This window comes from Montipora foliosa, unplaced genomic scaffold (assembly GCF_036669935.1).
Source record: "Montipora foliosa isolate CH-2021 unplaced genomic scaffold, ASM3666993v2 scaffold_478, whole genome shotgun sequence".
In the NCBI taxonomy this organism is placed as follows: domain Eukaryota; kingdom Metazoa; phylum Cnidaria; class Anthozoa; order Scleractinia; family Acroporidae; genus Montipora; species Montipora foliosa.
The window spans coordinates 90,770-114,464 of record NW_027179787.1 but is presented as its reverse complement, the minus strand read 5'-3'; the positions used below and the strand labels follow the sequence as shown (position 1 = coordinate 114,464).

The window sequence follows — 23,695 nt, the reverse complement described above, 5'->3', positions numbered from 1 at the left end:
GTTCGAATCACTCGTAAAGGAATTATTACCCTTGGTTTAGCTACAAAAAAAAACCCATTTACAGATTTTAGCCATTAGCTAACTATACGACATTATAAACGAGAATCAGTGTCACCTTTAAAATAACTTTAAGTTTCAAAACATCTTTCAACTGATTGGTGGGCCACGATTTATGTGACTAGCATTGGCACTTAATATTTGATAAGTGTAAAAAGTGCTCAGCATAATCACCAGTATCGCAATGAAAAATCTAACCCAAATGAGATAAACAGATTAAAGAGAAGACTGAGAAAGAATGTTTTCAATTTACAATATCATAAGTTTAAGCTTACTCACAAAAAATCATTATTGAACGTCTCTTGAAAACTGTTCCTTAGGCGTGTTGCACGTTTTCACTCTGGCAGAACCTTGGCACTTTGTTAAATTGTACTTTATGTTCTACTAATATTTAATAATGTCAGCCCTTGAGCTCATGGAGGCAGGTAAACTGTTTCCGGCCTCTAGCCGATCACAGGGGGTGCATGGAGTAGTACAAATAACACAATCTACTCGTGTCATCTGTTGCTTTGCCAGAATCTTGGTGTGGAAACCCAGTCAGTTGGCATCAGGAGATGGACTTATTTGACTATGCTCTAAAAAGAAAACTGCAACGGACAACAATCAATCCTCCGAAGCTGGTAGTTTTCTGGAATTAAGCTTTCCTTGAGCAAAAAAGTATGCTAGCCCTCACTTATAATTACACTCGGGCATCCAACTCAACTAGTGCACGAGACCTGGGTAGATACTGAAATCATGCCAAAAAAAAACAAAACAAAAACAAACAACAACAACAACAACAAAAAAGTGATAATTTACATGAACGATGGAAAGGTGTAATGGGCCCAAAGAGAAGATATAATACAAGTTGGTTGGCAATGGTCGAAGGGCAACACAAAAATCAGAGTCCTAAGCAGGAATCGAACCAAAGACCTTCATAACACCGGTCGGATGGTCTACCCATTGAGCTACCAAAACTCACTGGAAAGTTGGGTCCTTTTTATCTAGGTCCTGAAGGAACAATGTGTCCCGCTGTCTGCAGGCTCTACAAAGTCAAGCGCCTCAATTTTACAAATACACGAATGATGGAAAGTGTAATAGACCGGAAAAGAAGACATGATACAAGTCGGCTGGCAACCAATTTCGAACCCAGAGTCCTCGCACATTTTGGTCAGCAAGTAAGCGCCCGGAGAGACTCTGGGATAATGGAATTAAACTATTTTTTCACTGTTCGCTTGCATAACAAGGGCAGTCCGACAGGAAGTCGGTAAGTAATTCGGAAACCCCAGAATTTTGGAGGGAGATTCAAAATCTAAAACTGGTTTCAGTGATGTTTGTTTTTTCTTCCTCATAAATATATAAATCACAAAAATAACATAACGACGGGGTTTGAATTACGTCTAATACCGCACGGGAATCTTCCCACGCTGCTAAGAACTCATTACTGTTGCGGTTGCAAAAGTACGGTGGGAAAACATTACATCAGTCTCTTTGGGGCGAAATCCGTGGAAGACGGTCTTGTCGAAGCCATTTAAGCCGCTTTTACACGTTGAAACTTTTAGCTGAAACTTGTGTGCAACGGCGTTGCGAAACATGTTTCAGCAGGCGTTGCACCGTGTAACCATAGTTAGTAGAGGAACTAACTATGGTGTAACATGGTCGGTTTCGTGAAACTTTTTGAACTTCCGTTGCGAGACAAATTGCACGAAAAGTAGAACCGCTTTCAACTTCTACAACGGTCGCAAGGATCGCAGTGGTGACAAAAACGAGAGTTTCACCGTGTAACACCACTTTGTGAAACGTAGTCACTATAACATGAAACGACCTAAAACCACCTACAACCAGCTAAAACCATCTACAACCACCTCATAAAAAATCTACAACCACCTACAACCACCTCATAAAAAATCTACAACCATCTACAACCACCTACAACCACCTCAAAACCATCTACAACCACTCACAAAGAATCAAATACCAGCTTAAACAAGCCATAATTGTATAAAATAAGCAAGACAACGATATGTGGTTACCATTTAGCCAAAAAAATCCGGAAGGCATGATCGTGGCATAAAGGTAAGCGATTTTCCGAATTTGGTAAAAACCAACCGGATGTGAATAGCCCCTTACCCTGCATTCCATCCTGTAAACCGCCCTAAAATCGTGAGAAAGGGCCTGGAAACGAATTTCCCAAATTCCGGGAAATTTTGGTACTCTATTTCTATTTCCCGGAATTTGGGAATTTCGTGACGATCGTTCCATTTCCAGGCCCTTTCTCACGATTTTAGCGCCCTTTGCAGCATGGAATACAGGGTAAAGCGCTATTCACATCCGGTTGGCTTTTAACAAACTTGGAAAATCGCTTACCTTTATGCCACGATCATGCCTTCCGGGTTTTTTTGGCTAAATGGTAACCACATATTGTTGTCTTGCTTATTTTATACAATTATGGCTTGTTTAAGATGGTATTCGATTCTTTGTGAGTGGTTGTAGATTTTATATGGGGTGATTGTAGGTGGTTGTAGATGGTTGTAGGTGGTTGTAGATGGTTTTAGGTGGTTTTAGGTGGTTGTAGGTAATTTTAGGTCGTTCCATGCTTTAGTGACTACGTTTTCTTAAACTGGTCTCCCTCGCTCTTGTCACGCTACGCTGCGTAAGCTAATCAAAACCGGCTACGGCCATGTCAACAACATCTCGAGACCAGTTTCAACGTTTTCGAATGATTTTCGACCTTTTATGTTACACGGTGCAAACGCCTGCTGAAACTTTTTTTGCAGGGCCGTTGCACATAAGTTTCAGCTAAAAGTTTCAGCGTGTAACAGCCGCTTTACGGAAAGATGAAATTGTAGTAGAAGAAGACATTAGTGTCGTTTCCACAAAAAATTAAATATCCATCGCGTTGTTTGCACGATGGAATGCACGCTAAATCACTAAAAATACACTTACCGAAAGCGTCAGCAGTTTCATCTTTAATCGCTTATACAGCAAGTCAATGATCATTTCTCCAGTTTCTCTTATGGTGTGTAAGGCTAAAATTTCTGTTTCCAACACTTTCAACCCGCCATTTCTACTGTTTACTGTTTTCTCTTATCTGTTTCCGTTTAAACTCAAGCATGCACAATAAGACCGGAACACACTTTTTTTCTGGGAAAATGGAGTTCATTATCCCAGAGTCTCTCCGGGCCCTCACCCGCTGACCAAAAAAAGCGGTAGGACTCTGAGTACGAGATTGGTTGGCAATGGGCAACGGGCGAAGGACAACTCGAAAGTCTTTGACAGGAATCGAACCCACGACCTCCATAACACCAATCGGATGCTCTACCAATTAAGCTACTATGAGTCACAGGAGAGCTTGGTCGTTTTTATCAATGTCCTGAAAAGACAATGCGCCCCACTGTCTGCGAGCTCTCGAAGTAAAACTCCTCAATTTTACAAATACATGAATGATAGAACGGTGTAATAGGCCCGAGGAGAAGATATGATACCAGTTGGTTGGCAATGGGCAACGGGCGAAGGACAACTGAAAAATCAGAGTGTAGAGCCCACAGACAGCGGGACACCTTGCTCTCCAGGTAGTTATAGTAGCTCACATGGGTAGAGCATCCGACCGGTGTTCGATTCCTGCTTGAGACTGATATTTCAGTTGTCCTTCGCCAGGATTCCATTACCCGGAGCCGACATCTCTACTGTGTTCGTGTAACGGCGTTTTCACAGACCGACTTATTTTTAGATTGAATTTCCCGCGAATGAGACTCCCACAGGAGCCCGATGACCAATTACAAGAAATTAAGGGTCACCGAACCGGAACTGCCTTTGTTTTTGACCAAATTCGCGGGAAGGGCTAGTCTAAAAATAAACCTACTTGTGAAAACGCCGTTTCACAGACACTGTATGGAAGTTGCACGCTCCAGATGGGCTCCTGCCTTCGCCCGTTGCCAACCAACTTGTATTACCTAACAATAGGCTTGCCGAAAGAGATAGGTCTTAAGCTCGGCTTTAAAAATAGGGACAGATGCACTGCTTTTAATCTCAAATGAAAGGAGATTCTAGAGGTACGTCGCGCAAACTGAGAAAGCCCTCAAGCCGATTTTGAGCTGATGCGTTGGCTGCTCCAGCAAGAGTTGGTCCGCAGACCTAGGAGCTCGTCTAGGAACATAATGACTGATGAGCTCAGTCAGGTTCATTGGGGTTGGATGCGCGAGTGTAATAGCCCATTTACGAGTTGAAGCATGCCTCAGTTTCAAACCGAGTCCTGGTGCACAACCATTCAAATGGAAATGAGTTACATATTCTTATGCAAATCAGACTCATTTCCGTTTCAATAATTGAGCACCAAGACTCACTTCGAAACCGAGACCAACAGCAACTCGGAAATGGCCCATTATAAGTGAGGGCTAGTATATTCTTTTGTTCAAGAAAAGCTTTTTCAGTTGCCCTTCGTACGTTACCCGTTGTCAACCAACTTATATCAGGTTATAGCGGAGCCCCGCATTCGGCGCGTGCTTGCGCGGAGCACCATTGTTAAGAAAATATGGTAACCCATCGATGCAAGAAATCTTGGTTTTATAGCCATGACGTCATCAGCCGTCCGTAATACATGCGTACGTCCGTCCGTACGTCCATCCATCCATGCATGGCAATGTGACTAGTATCATGCTAGTTTACAGCATACATCTTTGATATTGGACATCCATCTTATGATTAATTGACACCTAACAAAACAAGGTATCTGCTGACCAGTATCACGTGGTCATATCGCGGGCTCAAGTTTAGAGCTTAACGAGGTTAGCTGTTTTTTTTTTATGTTGACCGCTGACCAGGTACTGGTTTTCGATTGGATTGCAGGTTCAACCCAGGTTAACTCACCTGAACATAAGCGAGACGCGGCTACACGGCCATACGATAAATCAACAAAAGTTCTTACACAGTCAACGCCTTTCGTGTTCAGGCGGAAAACGGTTTGGAAGATGTTTTCTTTCTGCATTTTTCGCTGGTTTCAATCCAGTTTGACATGTCATGAATTCTGTGGTCCACACTGGTGGCTACGCAGTTATTCAAGTCAAGCATCGGCGGGATGCAAACTTAAAGTTGAGTGTTTATTTTTAATTTGCTTAGAGCTGCTCTTTTCTCTGTACTGCAATTTTTTGGCATATCTTTAGAAGCTCTGATAAGGTTACATGATGCCTGGAGGAATTATGTCTAGAACAGAAGCGAAAGGACTGAGCGAAAGAAAACGACAACGACAAAACGGAATACCAATAATAGCTCATACTTAGCACACAAATTCTTTCCTTGGGCACTAAACCCCTTTGTTATTTTTACGGATGCGTTATTTAGAGTGGATGCGTATATTTAAAAGGTGGTTTAATCGGTTCTTCCTTTGTTCATGAAAATCGAATCTTTATTGTCAACTAGCATTAAATAACAATTATCTGTACTCTTTTGGACATAAAGAAAAAGTTGATTTGTTTGTTTATTTCTTTTCCTCTAAAATGCTAGCAAACAAATGCTTGGGGTGCAGGGATGGCGAAGTGTTGAGAGCACTCGCCTCCCACCAATGAGGCCCGGGTTCGATTCCCAGACTCGGCGTCATATGTGGGCTGAGTTTGTTGGTTCTCTACTCTGCACCGAGAGGTTTTCTCCGGGTCCTCCGGTTTCCCCTCTCCTCAAAAACCAACATTTGACTTCGTTTGTGTTAATTGTTAATTTCAATTTACAGTGTCCCCAATTAGTGCTTCAGCGCTAGAACGACTCGACACTTAAATAAAGTTTCTTTCCTTTCCTTTCTTTGTCCAACTGGTTTTCGTTGTGCCTCGACAGTGACAAGAAATTTTGTCCTAATGGTATAAACACGTATTCGCAATGAGTTCTCGTAAATTTTGGGGAAATCTTACTAGCTTGTGTTTTCAGAAGTTTGTTTAAAGCACCCAAACGTTATTTAAGTGTTGGAGCAGATCTTGTTTGAAGTTCGTCCTTTCTTGGTTCTACTGCCGTATTTTGCCGATTCTTGTACGAAGCCAACCTGGCGTGTTTCAATAAAATACATCAAAATGATCTTGTTTACAGAGATAAAGTAGAATAAAGTACATCAGTAAAACTCTTCTTTGACCTTGAACTTTATGGCTTCTAATTTTAGCTTGATTCCTAATCGCTGGCAATTGACAGTTGACTCTGAAATGGCTTGTTTTTCCTTTTCCATTCGCTCGCTGAGGGTGTGCTTGTTTTCTTTTAAAACTCATGCGGTTCAAGAAAAATATATTGCCAAACTGGTGAATTGTAAAGTAAATTTCACTGGAAAAACCGATATCGCACTCATCGCTTCGTGATCCATGCGATATCGGTTTTTAGCGTAAAATTTACCGTAGAATTCACTAGTTAGGCTATGAATTTTCTATAGAAGACAGCAAAGAAAATGATTTAATTATTAAAGCAGCAACCGGAAACATCAAAACGCGGACAATTCGAAACCTTTTATTTTCATAAACCCCATAGGCAGTAAGAATAAATAACCAGGGAGCTCCGCTTTTAGCCTTGGCTAAATCTATATATTAATTTGTTATAGCTGATACCAAGAGGTATGTGCAGACAGCCTGGAAGCCAATAGGCCCTTGCATGACCGTTTCACGTGACCTTGTCAGTCATAAAAAATCGTCGTGGTCCAAAAAGATACAAGAAATGGAAAGAGCGTAAACATTAATAAGAATGGCCGTTTTGAGGACACTGACACTAAGGTGTGAGATTTTACATTAATTTTAATGCTTATAAAATTAACCGAGAATATCTGAAAAACCGCTGCGCATGCTGGATGGCAGGCTTTGCCATCCAGCACACAATTCTCTTACATCACCCATTTAAAGGTCAGTGACCTTAAAATTGACATTCTTACTAATTTTACCTCGCACTTTCCAGCTCTGGCATTTATTTTGAACCAAGACCATTTTTTTTACATCTCTCTCAGCTGTTGAGAGAGATCCATGATTCCAAGTTTTGCAAGATAAAGTATCACCGAGGTCGCTTCATTGAAGGACAGTGAGACTTTGATAGCATTCGCCGCGAGAAAAGAATGCCTGCTTCTTTGTTTTGGTCAAGCGAGGGAAAAACGATTCACTTTTGCCGCCCTCGTTTGTCAGGATAATGAGCGAAGAGCGACATATGGAAAGCTCAAGTAAGAATGCTTACATGAAAGACTGGGGGTATCATCATCTCACAGTAAACTATCGACTGAACTTCGTCGACCGCAGGGTGCGGAAATAAATTGCACAGGAACATCCAAGGACCTGTTTGAAAGCTTCCTACAGCAGTGGTTTTTAGCGTCAGCAATGCCAAAATGATTCTTTTGGAAGCATATCAGCCGATCTCTACAATGTGCGATAACACGCAAACAGCAGACCGTTCATAATTCCGAATTGGCTGCGCCAGCAGTCAATAACCTAGAAGTCCATATGGATTTCTGGCTGGGCCTTATACAGGATAGAAAGCAATACAGTGATACGTGAATTTGCAAGATAAAAAATTGATAGACAAGGTAATCATTCCATATTCTTTTATCATTTTTTTCTGTTTGTTATATACTGTAACATGAACCACGTTACAAGGTTGACTGCAAATAACACTTGTTTCACTTATTTTAAGAGGTTGTACGAAAAAACTATTGAAAAGTGCCTTAATTTCTACAAAAATTGTGTGATTTCCTTAGTTTGGTCAAAAAATCATCCAATTTAGGAATAAACTCTAAGACAGAAGAACAAAGCTTCATAGTCTCAAAGGTTGTCTATTGTCACAACAATTTTCTTTTTCAGGCAAACTCCATCTTGTTGCACGCCTCTTCCAATCGAATATCTTAAGCTTCTGTGTTCGTTAATGCGTTGGTATAGGTGTTGATTTGTGAAACCGACACAGTCCATGTCGCAGAGCACTCTTGAAGTGATATTTGAAAAAAAAACATTGAATTGCTTGCTTAAGGTATTCGCTTTTGTCTCTCTAGTCTTGAGGATACTGTAGACTTTCTGGCCACTAAAAACAGGTTAAAAAGAAACAACGATTGCTTGAGTTCTCCGTTAAGACATTTTTCTGATCGACAAAAGAAGAATATGATCTTGTGAGGGGGCTCGCTGCTCTTGTCTCTTGTGTCACGTTGTCAGTGCAACTATGCGCTACAAGACTAGTGTATGGTAATACTGGGTTCGTTGATAGTGGAATCAATCAACTTAGAAAGGTAGCAAAGTTTCGAGAATGCCAACTTCAAAGCGTTTCTTGAAAATCTTTCAGTTTAATTATAGTAAGAAGAAGAAAGCCAGTATTTGTTTGGCGTTTTGTAGACGCTGGTTTCGCTGTTGATGATGTTCATGCCAAGTAAGAATAGTTTGTTGTGGGTGACCAATTCACTGGTTAAGTAAGCGAGTGAATGATGAACAAAGTTGTAATGTGGCAAACGTTGGCAACGCTTCTGTATTACAGAATTTATTATTTTAAGGCAGATTTAGTGGGGGATATTGTTAGCAGTAATAGTAATCACTTTCGTTATTGTCTGTTTAATATTGGAGAGAAATATCGTTGTTACTTGGAATCACTTTAGTATAGATTCAAGCTTGTGTAGATGAGCCAAGTGCCCTACTACTTGGAGACGTTTCAAATCAACTTACGATAAAGCAGATCAAATCAACTGCTGATTTCCAATTAACGGTGACAACTTGAGTATCCGGATAAAAATATATCGAAGCCTGGTAGGGAGTCTGGGAATCGACGTTAATGGAACTCAACTGCTCTCACCTTAGAGCCCTCCCTACTACGCTGTATTTTAGGAACACAGCTAAAGTGTCAGCTATTGCTAATAACTATATCTACGTTATAGTCATGTGATTAAGCCACCTTATTTTGCAAAATTTACCATCATAATAAGAGAGCTAGACTCCAGGTGTCAGGCCTTGAAAGGTCATTTACGTTGCTTCCTTGACTGCAATGACCACCCTAACTTTAACATGCCCTTTACTTTCGTAGTAAATAACTGAGCTGTTCTTGATATAAAGTAGAAATGTTACGGATATACATGAGAGAATACACGCTGTTTAACATGGGACCAGTTCTACAGTGTAATGTTTCAGGCATTTTGTCGAATAGCTAAGACGACCCTTTTTACTGAATTAACTCCTTTCAGTCAAACAACATATGCTAAACACTTACTGGCGTTCAGGATACAAAACTAAACGTAATTTGAAAACTTATGTGCATTGATATATAGGGTAAACTTCAATATTATTGAATATCTCCTTTTAAACTTAGTTAAGTTTAATATTAGCAAAATAAAGGTTGTAATATTTCTATATAAAAACGTGAGAATTCAACTGTTCTAACTATCGACTACTTTTAATGAAAAACGACTATCTCATATCTGAGTACGGTATCTGCATGACAATTTCATATCCCTTCATATTCCAGTCAATTCTGTGAGACCAACTGGCAAATTATTGTCTGCAAGCTGAGACATTTCTATGAGATGCCGAACCATAAGATCAGTTTACGCATCCTGTTTGTGGTCGGTCCTGAATCAGTAAGCAAGAAAAGCCAGGAAATTTCTATTTAAAAACCATGCTGATTAAGTTCTCGGTAAACAATCGATAATAATGAGAAACTGTTTGCAAATTACCTTTTCTTGTATCAGAAGTATAAACTGCTGTAAAGCTTGAATAGCCAACTGCAACTACCAACAAAAACCGTCCACTCGAATGCACTGTGAAAGGACACTTTTTTCCAGTATATTTGCCAAGCAAGGTCTGATATATATTCCTCCCATCATAGACGTTTACCCAATTCACCTTCCAGGAAGGATTATTAAAGATATTAAGGGTAGTAAAGTTTAAAGCGATGCTGTGATTAGGCGGTGCTTCGATAATCCATTTGCAAGAGCTGTATCTGAATGGTGAACTGAAATTGATCGCCCCACTTGAACCATTGACGAGGAAGGAACATGGTTCTGAAGAATTTACCCCTGTGGATATAAAGGAAAATCGAAAATTTCGAGTAAATTCTCCTTTTACGAGTTAACGTTGCTAAATAGCCGGCGTGCTTTGTCCCTTACTAAGACAATAAAGATCTTTTACACGACTCCACTATTTACACTAATGATGTAGTATAATGCGAAGCATAAGTTAATATGGAATGCAAGTGTTTAAAACCCGCGGAAAACATTCATTCAGACGTTATTTCATAAAATTTTGTACAAAAAATTGGCAAAAAAAAAACCCGGGCTGAATTTCATTTTCTGTCATTTTACTGCTAGCCAATGACTTTACATTAACGTATCAATGTAGAGTTGCATGCGGCTTTAATTGTAAGGTGTGTCGCATCGCTATCATCCTATTTTTCAAGGATCACTTCTATCTTTCGTCTATAACCCACACTTCAAACATAGATTGCTTTCATTCACCATTCCCTTCACAAGAAGAAACGAGTCCAACAAATTGACCTCCCCCCAGCTGAATGACTTCATTGCTCATATGTGGTAGAGCAGGGGTTCATAATCCCCCAATCCTCACCAAGGGGTCAAAATCCCCATTGAAAGAGGTCCTTATCCTATAAAATTTTAAACTCGTTACTATGGTAACAATATTATAACACTGTCACATTAGGGCTAAAAAACCCAGCATAAAAGAAAGAGGTGAGTCTCTGGGGCAAAGGGGGACCTGTATGGGAGCATCAAATGCTATCAGAGAGCCCATTAATTAAGGGTGGGGAGGGAGGGAAATTTTAGAGCAGCTAGAATGAAGAACTAGGCCTTGACGCATATGCCAGCATATCAAAGAAGACCAATCATGATGACTGTACTATCAGTATAAAAGCCTGCGTATGATTGGCCACCTGTCAGTCAACGCTTGCACATGACGTACGCACAAGATAACCTTGGGGGTAACAGCAGCATTTGCTCGAATAGTATGTGCCACGTGTTATAAATACTTGGTTGTCGCATTAACTCAAATTTATAATTTTGCTATAAAAGTGACAATTGCTAAAATTGTCCAGTTAAGTGCGAGGATTACTTCTTTCTTCCATTGGGGAAATTATACCACTTACATTACAATGTTGACGAATACAAACAAAACACAAAAGCCTCAAGGTAAGGCGTCGTTCACAACTGGTGCCCGAGTACCACACCCGGGCATGGTGCTCGATGGGGACCAATGTGAATTGACACGACATTTTGTCAAGTGTCCGTGCCAATAATTGGCCACGCTGCTTGGGCACGGGTACAAGGTCTGGACCTTGTACTCGGGCACTGAATCGGGCACGGGCACAAGGTTACACACGATTCTTACATACATACACATTTTATTTACAATCAGAACAGTTTCACATTTAAGCAGACTGGCAGGTAGCAATTTAAAAGCGGCAAAGAATGTTTTCGGGAGACTAGTTCCCAGACTCCGCGCAGTTAGCGGTTGCTTTTCGAGGTGCAGAATACCTTTTCTTTTTGCTAAGCAGAACTCGACTCCTTACAAGTTGAAAGAGAACAAATTGCGTAGACAACAAAATAGTAGAAGGTAAAGAGACACATATTTGTTTCTGTAGATTTTGCTTCGCCAAATTTGCTGCGCGTCATCTTGCTGATAATAATCAGTGCCATACAAAACAGAATGGTCTGTGCGTGACCCAAGCGATTGTTGACAACGGCAGCAGTGCTCACTCACAGTGATAGCTACAATAGTTCTCAGTCCTAAAAACACATTTGCTGGTTGTGCTTTTGATGTAGCTACCAGAAAATAAGGCATCTTGTGTTATGTACACTTTCGCTGATCTTCAATAGGCCATTTCCAAGTTGGCGTTTGTCTCGGTTTCAAAGTGAGTCTTAGTGCTCAACTATTGAAATAGAATTGATTTGCATAAGAATACGAAACTCATTTCCATTTGAATGGTTATACACCACCACTAGCTTTCAAACTGAGGCATGCAGCAACTCGGAAATGGGCTATTGGCGTTCGTTTTTGAACGAAAAATGGCCTAATGCGTTTTTCAACAGTGCTACAGTTGTATTGTATAGCAATTCTTGGTTTGCATCCACGTGATTAGACGGCCACGTTGGTGAACAAAGCAATAGAAAATGGCCCCAAACGTTTAGCATAATAATAGAGTCAAATTCCCAAAAGACATTTTACTTCATTGTTCTGTACACAAACATGGCCATCGTAACGTCAGATGAAAACCATCAATAAGTTAACATCTAATAATTAGCTCTTTTGCTGTTTCTGAGGGGAGCACGGTTGTAAAATACACACCCGGTGATCTTTTAAAGCCAAAAGGCGCTTGTATGAATAGAAAAGTAATCATCGCGCAGAATGGCAGGACGGACGAACAACGTAACAAACTATAATTAAGCTCACTGCTGATTACCATTGAGCAATAAAGTTCTTTTTCTCGATTGTTTCGCTCTGTTAAACATCGATTCGAGTTGATTTATTTCAGTCTGTCGATTGCACCGAACAAACTGTGCCCGAAAATAGGGGGCTTTTTGTTTGTTTGTTTCGAACAAGATGTTGAGGCCGAGCGCTTTTTCCAGTAAATTCGCGAATCTTAAGTGCAAACTCATAAAACAGGCATTTTGCGAGATCAGAAATGGTAAATGTAAATTTGAAATGTTTGTGAAAGCTGGCTTGTAACACACTCTCAAAGTGTGATATCGAGAAATTATAACGAAAACAATAACTTGAAACGTCCTTTGTTTCTTAGCTCCACCCTGACAAGTTAATGAGCAAAGCAGAATTCCCTAACGAAGAAAGACAGCGTAAGATTTGACCAATGAGAACCATCTGAGTCATTCTTAGCCGCTCATTTAACTGATCTATAATTTATATTGCACTGGAAGTAAATGTCCGGAGAACGAAAAGGTATTCTGCGCGATGTAAATATTATGATTTTTGCACAGTCTTTAAAGAAAAAAGTAATTTTTATACCTAAATATCTTCCTTTAAATAGTGGAGAACTGTGGTGGAGAACTGTTGACTTCTGACTGTAACGCAACCCACCGTTTTCACAATCCTTCCTTACACCACCTCTACACCAAGGCAACATATTGTTTTACTATCTGAAACACTTCCCTAATGATATTCAATGAACCTAGCCGGCCTTGAGACCAATTATCAAGAAATTCTTTTCTCAGACCAATCCTGGGAAAAACGGTTGAAACAATACCCGTTCTTCCCTTTCCCACCATTACAATGTTGATATTTCACGGTGTCCGAAGACAAGATTAGTTCATCGATCGCACGAATCGAATGTTTCAGTATTGTCTGGGGGAAAGGGGCAACACGAAACGGCAGCGAAAGAAGAACACGTGTTGCTCATATAACGATGGAAGCAGGTACAGTAAATTCTCTGCTTTTCGATTAAATTTGACTAGTGTCCCAAAGTCTTTTGACCAGGATTGTAGAACGGAGCCTTGAGGCACACCATAGGTAACGTCGATCATTGAAAATACATGTGGACCAATTTGAGTTGTCTGAGTTCGATCTTGTAAGTAGGATAAAAACCACCTGTTTATCTTCCCACAAAGGCCATAGTATTCAAGTTCATGAAGTAAAATATTCGGATCAATAGTGTCAAAAGCTTTTGTCGAGTCAATGAAGACACCACATGAGAATAATCGCTTGTCCATATTTATCTGTTGTATGGCGTTCACCAAATCAAGATTTGCATGTTGAGATGAGTGTGCTTTTCGGAACCATACTGTGATGGAGAGAGTAGTGAAAATAAAAAGTTTTTCGAATTGTCACCAATGAGTTCTTGTAAAATTGGGGAGAAATATCACTAGCTTGTGTTTCCAGAAGTCTGTTTAATACACCTAAAGGTAATTTGTTGCAGTAGATCTTGTTTGAAGTTTCATTATACCCTTCTTAGTTGCATTTCCGTAATTTGCCGAATCTTGTTCCAAGCCAAGCTGGCGTGTTTCAATGAAATACATCAAATACATCAAAAGTTATTATTATCGTTATTGATATTGCTTTTATCTCTTAAAGAAACTTCAAACTAAAATTTTAAATAAATAAAAAATTGGTGTACCTTTAAAAAAAAAAAAGTCAGCTTCCTTTTAAAATTTAACATCTTTTATCGTTTGCAGGAAAAATGTAAAAAAAGTTAAGAATGGAATGCTTTCCGATAAGCAAATCAATCAACGTTTATATCCTTTTGACAGTTGCTATGAAAAGCATGCCGTTTTTGCTTATTTAAGCAAGCTTCCTTTTCTCACGATTGGACTGAAAAAGGAAGCATTGAAAGCCGTCTATCAGATGAAAATTATTGCCCCCTAATAAGTCCCTTTTGCATGCTTCTTCCCGGGTGAGCTAGAGAATAACAGACTGGCTAATCAACTAAGACTCTATGATTGGCCTTTAATTGAATTAAATTTTTCTTGGGAACTCAAAGTGACATCCCATGACTGATCATGCAAACTCACCCTTAGTATAGATTAATTCAATTAAAGGTTGTTTACTTACTCCAGAAACCACACATCAAAAATATAATGACTGCAAGATGCCTGATGGTTTCCATTCTTGAATACGCTTTAATAGGTACTTAGGTCCTCACACATTTTAACTAAACGTATCAGCAAGGAACTGCAAAGGAAAGAGAAAACACCAAGGTGTTGTTGAAACTGTTTTCTAAAGTACTAATATACCAAATGTTTTCGTACGCGTGCACTCTGTCAAATAACATCTTTATTTTCTCCTAACGGTGGAAAATATTCTCAGCGAACAAAATGGCTGGAAAGCACATGGATGTTAAATAAATGTATAACAAACACCCCTAAGCTTTAACGTATGCATTTTCTCACATCCAGACTTACAAATGAAATAAGGAAGTTTAGTTCAAAACTCGTAACCAACGCTAATTTAACCGAATTAACTATTGGAGGGTAATTTGAAGTGCTATTTTCTCTCAATGTAAACCATGTGAGCGTTAGCCCTACTAATGGAATTGGGTCCACACAAGGACAGAGAAAAAACTCTGACCAGGGTGGGATTTGAACTGCTCCCGTCTGACCTTGTATCTCAGTCGCTAAAGCAGCGGTGATTTAACGCAAAGGTCGTGGCCGTTCAATTCCCACCCTGGTCAGACTGTTTTTCTTTGTCCTTGTGTGAGCCCAATGCCAGTAGTAGGGCTAACGCTCACATGGTTTACATGAGGAGAAAATAGCACTTTAAATTACCCTCTAAGAGTTAATTCTGTGGAAAAATAAATGCTACATGGCCAACGTTTGCAAAAACGCAACCCTTCCTTGTACTTGTAATTTAACCGAAGACTACCTGCCTAGGCTGTGCCTGTCGGATAACTTCACTTTCTTAATACATTCTCTGTACCTTTAGCTACTTTGACAATAATTGTCGATGACGGTTTTAGTTACAAAGCGGAAAGAATTGTAACATCTCCCTCCGATCCTTTGGTCCCAGATGAAAAAAACTATTAAGCTTACTCGTTTCATGACATTACCATTCATACATTCGAAGAATATGCGAAGAAAAGATAAAGGAAAAAATGCCGCAGCTGAGATAATTTATGTCCATGTAGGCATGTATGAATTTTTATTTTATTTTTTTGAAAATGTTTCTTGACTCGTTGCTCAGTAGCATTCTTTACACTCTTGTATAATGCATTTATTAACAGGCTGCGGGTGATGCGGAAGCGGGTCGCCTAGTCTAAACTGTATATCTTAGTTGCTTGTAAGGAAGGAGAAATTACATCCACCTACACCCGAATCAGTTCAATTCCACCCTGTAGTCTTCACTATGACACAAATAAGATTTTTCAATTTTTTTTCTTTTTTTCAGTTTTTTCTCAGCTTATGACTTTACTTTTTGTTGCTACTGAATATAACGCTGGAGTGTTTTTGTAGATCATAAAGAGGTGTGTTAAAAACAACACACCTTGATATGTTTGAAAACACACAAGGTGTCTTACGAAAACACACCTAGTTAATTTTAAAGTGTAGGGTGGTGTTGTCAGACTAGGGTGGAAGTTGTTCTTCTGTCTTCTTCTGCATCAACGTGTCAACTGTCCTTAATCACCCGTGTTACACAATCTGAAAGGGTAATACCCATATAATCTAAATTTAGATCAGTGGGTGCAAGCCATCTCAGATGATCATCCGAGTCATCCAAGCAACTCATTAAATATGCGTTTCCTCTTTCACTTCAATTACATGAAGTTTAACCTATACTTAGAAATTTTCTCGTCAGGAAAAAAAAAGGAAAAAAAATGGTAAAAAAGGAATTTTTTTTGTTTAAGATGATCGACGGACATGGATGACAAAAAGGTTAAACCTAGTCCGTTAGCCACGCGTATGGAATCATCGATAACCACCACACCATCGAAGGACACTACTGAATGAAAGCGAATTTTTATAATATTTAAATAGAGACGCATTACCAATATTGAAAGCTAATCGATTTACTGATGGGTGCTTACTTAGAATGGGCGTTTAGATTTAACACACTTTATCAGCACTATTCAAAATGGGTGCTTAGACCTAAATACGGTGCATGCATGGTTAGATGACTCGGATGATCATCTGAGATGGCTTGCACCCACTGATCTAAATTTAGATTATATGGGTATTACCCATTTAGATTGTGTAACACTGGTGCCTTAATAGCACCTTTTGATCGGTTGACTGATCAGTGATGGTAGATGTATAACAGGTCGACTTCAGCGTCTCCACAAGATTGTTAACAACACAACATTGCTGGACATATGCATCTCTTTAAACTTATGCACCCGTAGAACGCCATCCTCTCTCAAGCTTTCGTCTTTTATTTTTCATATTTTTAACGTCACCTCTCCGAGGACATCGTGCAGTCGTCGCTCGGAGGTGTGATGCAAAAGCAACGCTGTTTACGCTTTACCCGGCAACCTATGCTCTATGCTCTTATGTAATTAATGAAAGACTCCACATGTTGCAAGTCTAAACAAAGTCTATTGTATTTGAGACAAACCTTACTGACAATCAAATTTACATGGAAAAACTTTTCCATTCCCATTTGCTGAGAGAAAAGAAGCTTTCATGTAACACAGTGCAAAATGAAGTAAAAGAAAGCATTCCTATTGGTCAATGAATGAAGAACCTCTCTGAGAGCCAATCAAATACAAGCACAGGACAGCGCAAAATGGGGATACGTGAATAGGTATTCGTGATGCGTATGCGTTACTTCTGCATAAGTATGATAAGTTATCCAATCTCGACCCCAGAGCTCTTCTCTTGACAAGAGCTCTGGGGAACCCTGAAACGAAGTGTTTTTACATTGGTTTTCGTGAAGAATAATCAAAAGGGTCTCTAATTGGTACATTCATGTTACACTAGGGGTGAGCAGGCGGCGTGAGGTTCAAATAGCCAATTTTTGGCTATAAGAACACTACAGCGTATGTTCTCCTACATGGAGTTTCCCAGAGCCTTGGGTCGATCCGAGGCTCTGGTGGCGAGAATGGATAAGCCATCTTCATACTTTTTCATGCATACCATTAATAAGTAATCACATAAATTTTCCCATGCAATTTGGAGCACAATCCATGATCCATTCTTTATATATTTCAAACTTGCAAAGTATAATAATTCGAAATTATAAAATCCTGTCATTCTTGACTTCTTGACACGTATTTGGATGCATCGTGTAACATTTTCAGAAGAGAGGAAGTTTGTCATATGATTTTTTCAAGCAATCGAATGACAACACAGCCTGTTATGCAAAGTTCATGAACAAAGTTTGTAAAATGAGGAACATAAATTAATTCACAAACCAAACTTGCAAGCTCTATCTTTAACAATAAAACAGCAAATACTAAAGAAGGCAGGTATATGGGCAAAATTGAAGAAGATTAAAATGGACTGTGATTTTGGTTTTTGCAAACTGTTCAGCCTACGAGTTTTTCAAAGTTAAACTCTGTTCATTGAAACTTTAATTAAGTAGGCTCGACAGACACGTTTTCGTCTCAAAGCTTTGGTTTGTAGTGGTTAAAAGCTTTTTTCTAAGGTAACGTTAAGTTGTATAGCAAGAAGGGACGAATACCCTCGAGACGTTTGGTTCACTTTTAAAATTCTTGTGCGCAAATTTGAACTTTCCTTTACCATTCATCCCCATTATGCGCAGCACAGTTTGTTCGAATTTTTGTTACCACAAAATGAATTTTATTGCCGTGACACACCTCTTTTAAGTGATTCCTGAGTTTTGCCATAGACCCTTGGGTTAGAGATTTAACTGACCAATGGAAAGGCTAGGCATACGTGGTTTTGGACACTTTTCACTGGAGCCAAGGAAATCTCCTTTAATCGAAGCTTAAGGCCTGTTCGTCAAAAATGGAATATACAAATATATCGGGGAAATAATATAGTGTCACAGATCTTTTGAACATTCTTTTTCATTCTTCTTTGTTGCTCTTGTTGTTGTTTGCAATAATTGACGTCTATTTAGAACCAATTTAAAATAGTCGCGTTCGTCTCTTAGACCATTCTAAATTTAAAAATAAAATTGTAATTTTAAAACAAAACTTTTGAGTTTTTAAGAAAATTTCAAAAAATGCAAAAAGCAAATCACCAAATTTTAATTATAGGCGATCTTGAGCAATAGTTGATTCAACAACAACGAAAATGAAAACTCTACATTAAATCATATCGTGACTGTCTCTATATGAGAATTGATCCCGAATTGTCTAATCCTCGTCGAGGAAAGGATGGCAAGACTGACAAGATTCGATTGCAGCTCATTCTTGGCTAGGTTTGCGTCATGCATTTTTCGCTTTCTTGCTGATTTCAAACCAGAAAGGTAGTCTTGCTCTAATGAAATTTTGAAAATTGTTGTTGACCACTGGGGTAACAGTAGCTCTTGTGATTGGTTCACAAAACAATTGGCACCAAAAATATATAACGGGAGCACTGTAACCAAATCGCAAAAACACCACATCTGCAACCTATACCGGTCCAATGAAACTATATTTTCCATTTAGCATTTACAATTTAACCAGTGTTCAAATTTGACCATTAATATTTTGCCCTTTTTTTTTAAATTTGTAATTAACAATTCGACTAAAATTTTAATATTGTAATTTATTTTTCATTTCTTTCGTTCACTCTTTTTTTCGCCCTTCCATTTACTAACCATTTTGCAAATACTCTTTTTCTTTGACCCTCTCAGTTTTGTCAGGAACAATACACAAACAGCGGTGACAAACATCAGGTATACACGCATCCTTTGAAATTATATTTTACTTGACGTTCCTTATCCTTCTACATACATCCTCAGAACTGACCGTTATTTAATAGTTAATAAGTTAGTAATCGTATATATATATAAATTCAATTTTTGTATTAACCGTCACTTCTGAGGCCGGATGTACGGTAGGAGCATACGAAGGTCAAGTAAAAAATATTGTTAAAGGATGAGTTTATATCTGATGTTTGTCATCGCTATTTGCTTGTTAAACTTCATAATTTTTTTTTTTTTAAATAATTAGAATTATCTTTTTTTAAAAATGAATAACTGAGGAACAACACCTGATCTTACACTAACTATTCTTTGTATATTTCAAACTTGCAAAATATTTCATTGGAAATTATAAAATCCCGTCGCTCTTGACTTCCTTCAAGAAAGTTTTGAAGATATTCACTTATTTGCCTACATCGCACAACATTCTCAGAAGACAGGAAGTTTGTCATATGCTTTTTTTCAATCAGTCAAATGATCACACAACATGTTTTAAGTTTGTGAACAAAGTTTGTTTTTAAAAAAAACTTTGTCAGTAAAGCTTTCAGAAAGTTTCTCTCAATCCAATAAGATGTGTTTAAGCAAGCAGCATCAGGAATCGTACATATAGACTTCCAGGGTAAAGTTTTAAAGCCTAAAAACCTTATTTTAAAGTCAAACCTGCAAGCAACGACTGCAGGAGCTCGGCGAGGTGATGTCAAAATAAGATGTTTAAGGTTTTTATTTAAGTGGCTCGGGAATCCTATGTTCTATTCTGCGTAAAGAGGCAGAGTCACGAAATGCAGCCAAATTCAGCGACTGCAAACTGGCAACCAACGATTCAAGAGAAATATAAAGATAACTACTTACAGCATTGAAGTAAGGTTTAAATAAGGCAGCAAATACTATTCGAGGCAGGATTCCCGCTTTTTAAGATTCCCCGTTTTCAAGATTCCCCATTTTAAAGATTCCCGCTTTTAAAGGTTCCCCATTTTAAAGATTCCAGCTTTTAAAGATTCCCATTTTAAAGATACCTCGTTCCCCGTTCCCCATTCCCCGTTTTCTATTTTCCATTCCTCGTTTGAAAATGTGTTCAAAGTTGATCTCTGTTTTTTGTAACTTGAGTTATGTATGCTCGACAGACATTTTGCCGTCACGAAGCTTTGGCTTGTGTTGGGTTAATGTAATTTCTGAGTTAACGTTAAGTTGTATAGTGAGACGGGGCGTGTAAATGGTAAAACGACACAAAACGAACTGCACAGCTGTGATAAAGCCCATTTAAGAAGTTCCTGGGTTTGCCGTAAACCCTTTATTAAAAGCTTTCACAGACCAACGGAAAGTCTAGGCATACCTGGTATAGAACACGTCACAGGAGCCAAGTAAATTTCCCTTATTCGAAGCGTCAGGCTTGTACGTCGAAAACGGAATAGTTCATTTGAGTTGACAAATGTAGCATTTGATAAGCTAATTAATAATTTATAAGGTAGTCATGCAAGCAGGTGACTCCAATGTAATCATTTAAAACTCATTTTTCTGTGGTTGAAAACATGGGTCCTCAAAGTCTCATGATACTAATTAACCTGTCTAAACTTATATTTATAGCAATGTGCCTTACAATCTCTCATTTTAAAGTTTATAAAGTAACTTTGTCAGTGAAAAAATATATATTCAGAATAAAAACCAAGGAACTTTCAGACAAAAATAACTGTAAGTACAAAAATTCGGAGAAAATATTTCAAAATATTTGAAATATTTGAAAGGGAGGAAAATTCAAATTGCATGTTCTGGTACAAAAAGTTGAAAAAGAAATTTTTTTGTAGGTAATCGATTTTTCCAGCAAATTTGGCTAAAAAAGAATCATCCGTGAATTTTGCAGAAATTTTTTTTAATTATACACGTCAACACCTATCATTTCTCTATGACGACAAACAATGGCAATTGTGTTTTTCCATAGTTAATTAGCTTGGGTCTTGGGGTGGGCAAAAACCCTGAACAGTTGTTCAAAACCGTTTTTACCCAAACTTCCCGAATGTTTAGGTCCAAATTATGAAATATTCATTCATAAGAGTTTAATTTGATGATCTAGTGCACGAAGTGGTTCGTGGCATTTAAAAAACATTGTTCACAAACGTTCATAAAAACAACTCGTATGCAAATTTTTATCTTCCTCACTAGTTAACCATAATTTCTCCATATTATTTTCCAGCTGCCGTTCTCAAAGTGCTTGAAATTGTTTCCCTGGTATGTTTCCCCATCCTTTAACAGAGGATTTTACTAAATGCAACATTTGACTTCATATAGACACGATTACTATAAATAAGTTATTAAGTATTAGGTAACAATAAATGTGACAAAAAAGAACAAAGCAACTGATCCCAACTGCTCCTCTAGTAGTTTTCTGTTGTTTGTTTAACTTTTTGGTTTTTCGGTCGATTCTATTGTTACTTAATAGTAAATAAGTTAGTGATCGTGTATCGGTATAAATTCAAGTTTTGTATTAACCATCCACTTCTAAAGCCAGATGTCCCTAGATGCATACGAAAGGTCAAGTAAAAAATAAATTTAAAAGTTTTTCAATTAGCTTTCAAGGGCAACAGAGGGTTGTACTGGTGGAACCCAGTTCGATTTTACATGGGATGGATGTTTTCCCTTGTCGTTTCCGTGAAATATGTATTGGAGACCATTCGTCTTGCAAAATGTTCAAAAACAGCCAACAATTGTCGTTTGATTGTATTGTATTGTATTGTATTGTGTTGTATTGTATGGATTTCGTTTTCGTTAGTCACGGGTGTCGGGATAAATCGAAGCCCTTTTCACAGTACGCTTACTGGGCTTCCAGTTAATTTCTGAGAGATTTTTAAGAAATTTTTCGTTTGTCTCCCTTTCTTTGTTATATATTTTTTGTTTGACGGTTTTTCTTCGCCTTATGCGTTTGCCATTTTTAAAGATTCCCCGTTTTTAAGATTCCTCGTTTTCAAGATTCCCCGTTTTCAAGATTCCCCATTTTAAAGATTCCCGCTTTTAACGATTCCCATTTTAAAGATACCTCGTTCCCCGTTCCCCATTCCCCGTTTTCTATTTTCCATTCCTCGTTTGAAAATGTGTTCAAAGTTGATCTCTGTTTTTTGTAACTTGAGTTATGTATGCTCGACAGACATTTTGCCGTCACGAAGCTTTGGCTTGTGTCCACTTAAAGTAATTTCTGAGTTAACGTTAAGTTGTATAGTGAGATGGGGCGTGTAAATGGTAAAACGACACAAAACGAACTGCACAGCTGTGATAAAGCCCATTTAAGAAGTTCCTGGGTTTGCCGTAAACCCTTCATTAAAATCTTTTACAGACCAACGGAAAGTCTAGGCATACCTGGTATAGAACACGTTACAGGAGCCAAGTAAATTTCCCTTATTCGAAGCGTCAGGCTTGTACGTCGAAAACGGAATAGTTCATTTGAGTTGACAATTGTGGCATTTGATAAGCTAATTAATAATTTATAAGGTAGTCATGCAACCAGTCCCATGATACTAATTAACCTGTCTAAACTTATATTTATAGCAATGTGCCTTACAATCTCTCATTTTAAAGGTTATAAAGTAACTTTGTCAGTGAAAAAATATATATTCAGCATAAAAACCAAGGAACTTTCAGACAAAAATAACCGTAAGTACAAAAATTCGGAGAAAATATTTTAAAATATTTGAAATATTTGAAAGGGAGGAAAATTCAAATTGCATGTTCTGGTACAAAAAGTTGAAAAAGAAATTTTTTTGTAGGTAATCGATTTTTCAGGCAAATTTGGCTAAAAAAGAATCATCCGTGAATTTTGCAGAAATTTTTTTTAATTATACACGTCAACACCTATCATTTCTCTATGACGACAAACAGTGGCAATTGTGTTTTTCCATAGTTAATTAGCTTCGGTCTTGGGGTGGGCAAAAACCCTGAACAGTTGTTCAAAACCGATTTTACCCAAACTTCCCGAATGTTTAGGTCCGAATTATGAAATATTCATTCATAAGAGTTTAATTTGATGATCTAGTGCACGAAGTGGTTCGTGGCATTTAAAAAACATTGTTCACAAACGTTGATAAAAACAACTCGTATGCAAATTTTTATCTTCCTTACTAGTTAACCATAATTTCTCCATATTATTTTCCAGCTGCCGTTCTCAAAGTGCTTGAAATTGTTTCCCTGGTATGTTTCCTATCCTTTAACAGAGGATTTTACTAAATGCAACATTTGACTTCATATAGACACGATTACTATAAATAAGTTATTAAGTATTAGGTAACAATAAATGTGACAAAAAAGAACAAAGCAACTGATCCCAACTGCTCCTCTATTAGTTTTCTGTTGTTTGTTTAAATTTTTGTTTTTTCGGTCGATTCTATTGTTACTTAATAGTAAATAAGTTAGTGATCGTGTATCAGTATAAATTCAAGTTTTGT

The 23,695-nt window shown here is 38.2% G+C and overlaps 1 long non-coding RNA gene across 2 annotated transcripts; it reads right to left on the bottom strand.

The window, feature by feature from the left end:
* LOC137989855 (uncharacterized) lies at positions 1–22,673 on the bottom strand. 2 transcript variants are annotated; one of them, XR_011121038.1, is made up of 4 exons: positions 22,614–22,673; positions 14,517–14,636; positions 9,680–10,021; positions 1–40 (listed from the first exon to the last, which is right to left on the bottom strand). It is a non-coding gene; the product is annotated as an uncharacterized lncRNA (long non-coding RNA). The 2 variants fall into 2 exon arrangements; XR_011121037.1 differs by lacking the exon at positions 1–40 and adding an exon at positions 7,649–8,049.
* Between the last annotated feature and the right edge of the window lie 1,022 nt (positions 22,674–23,695).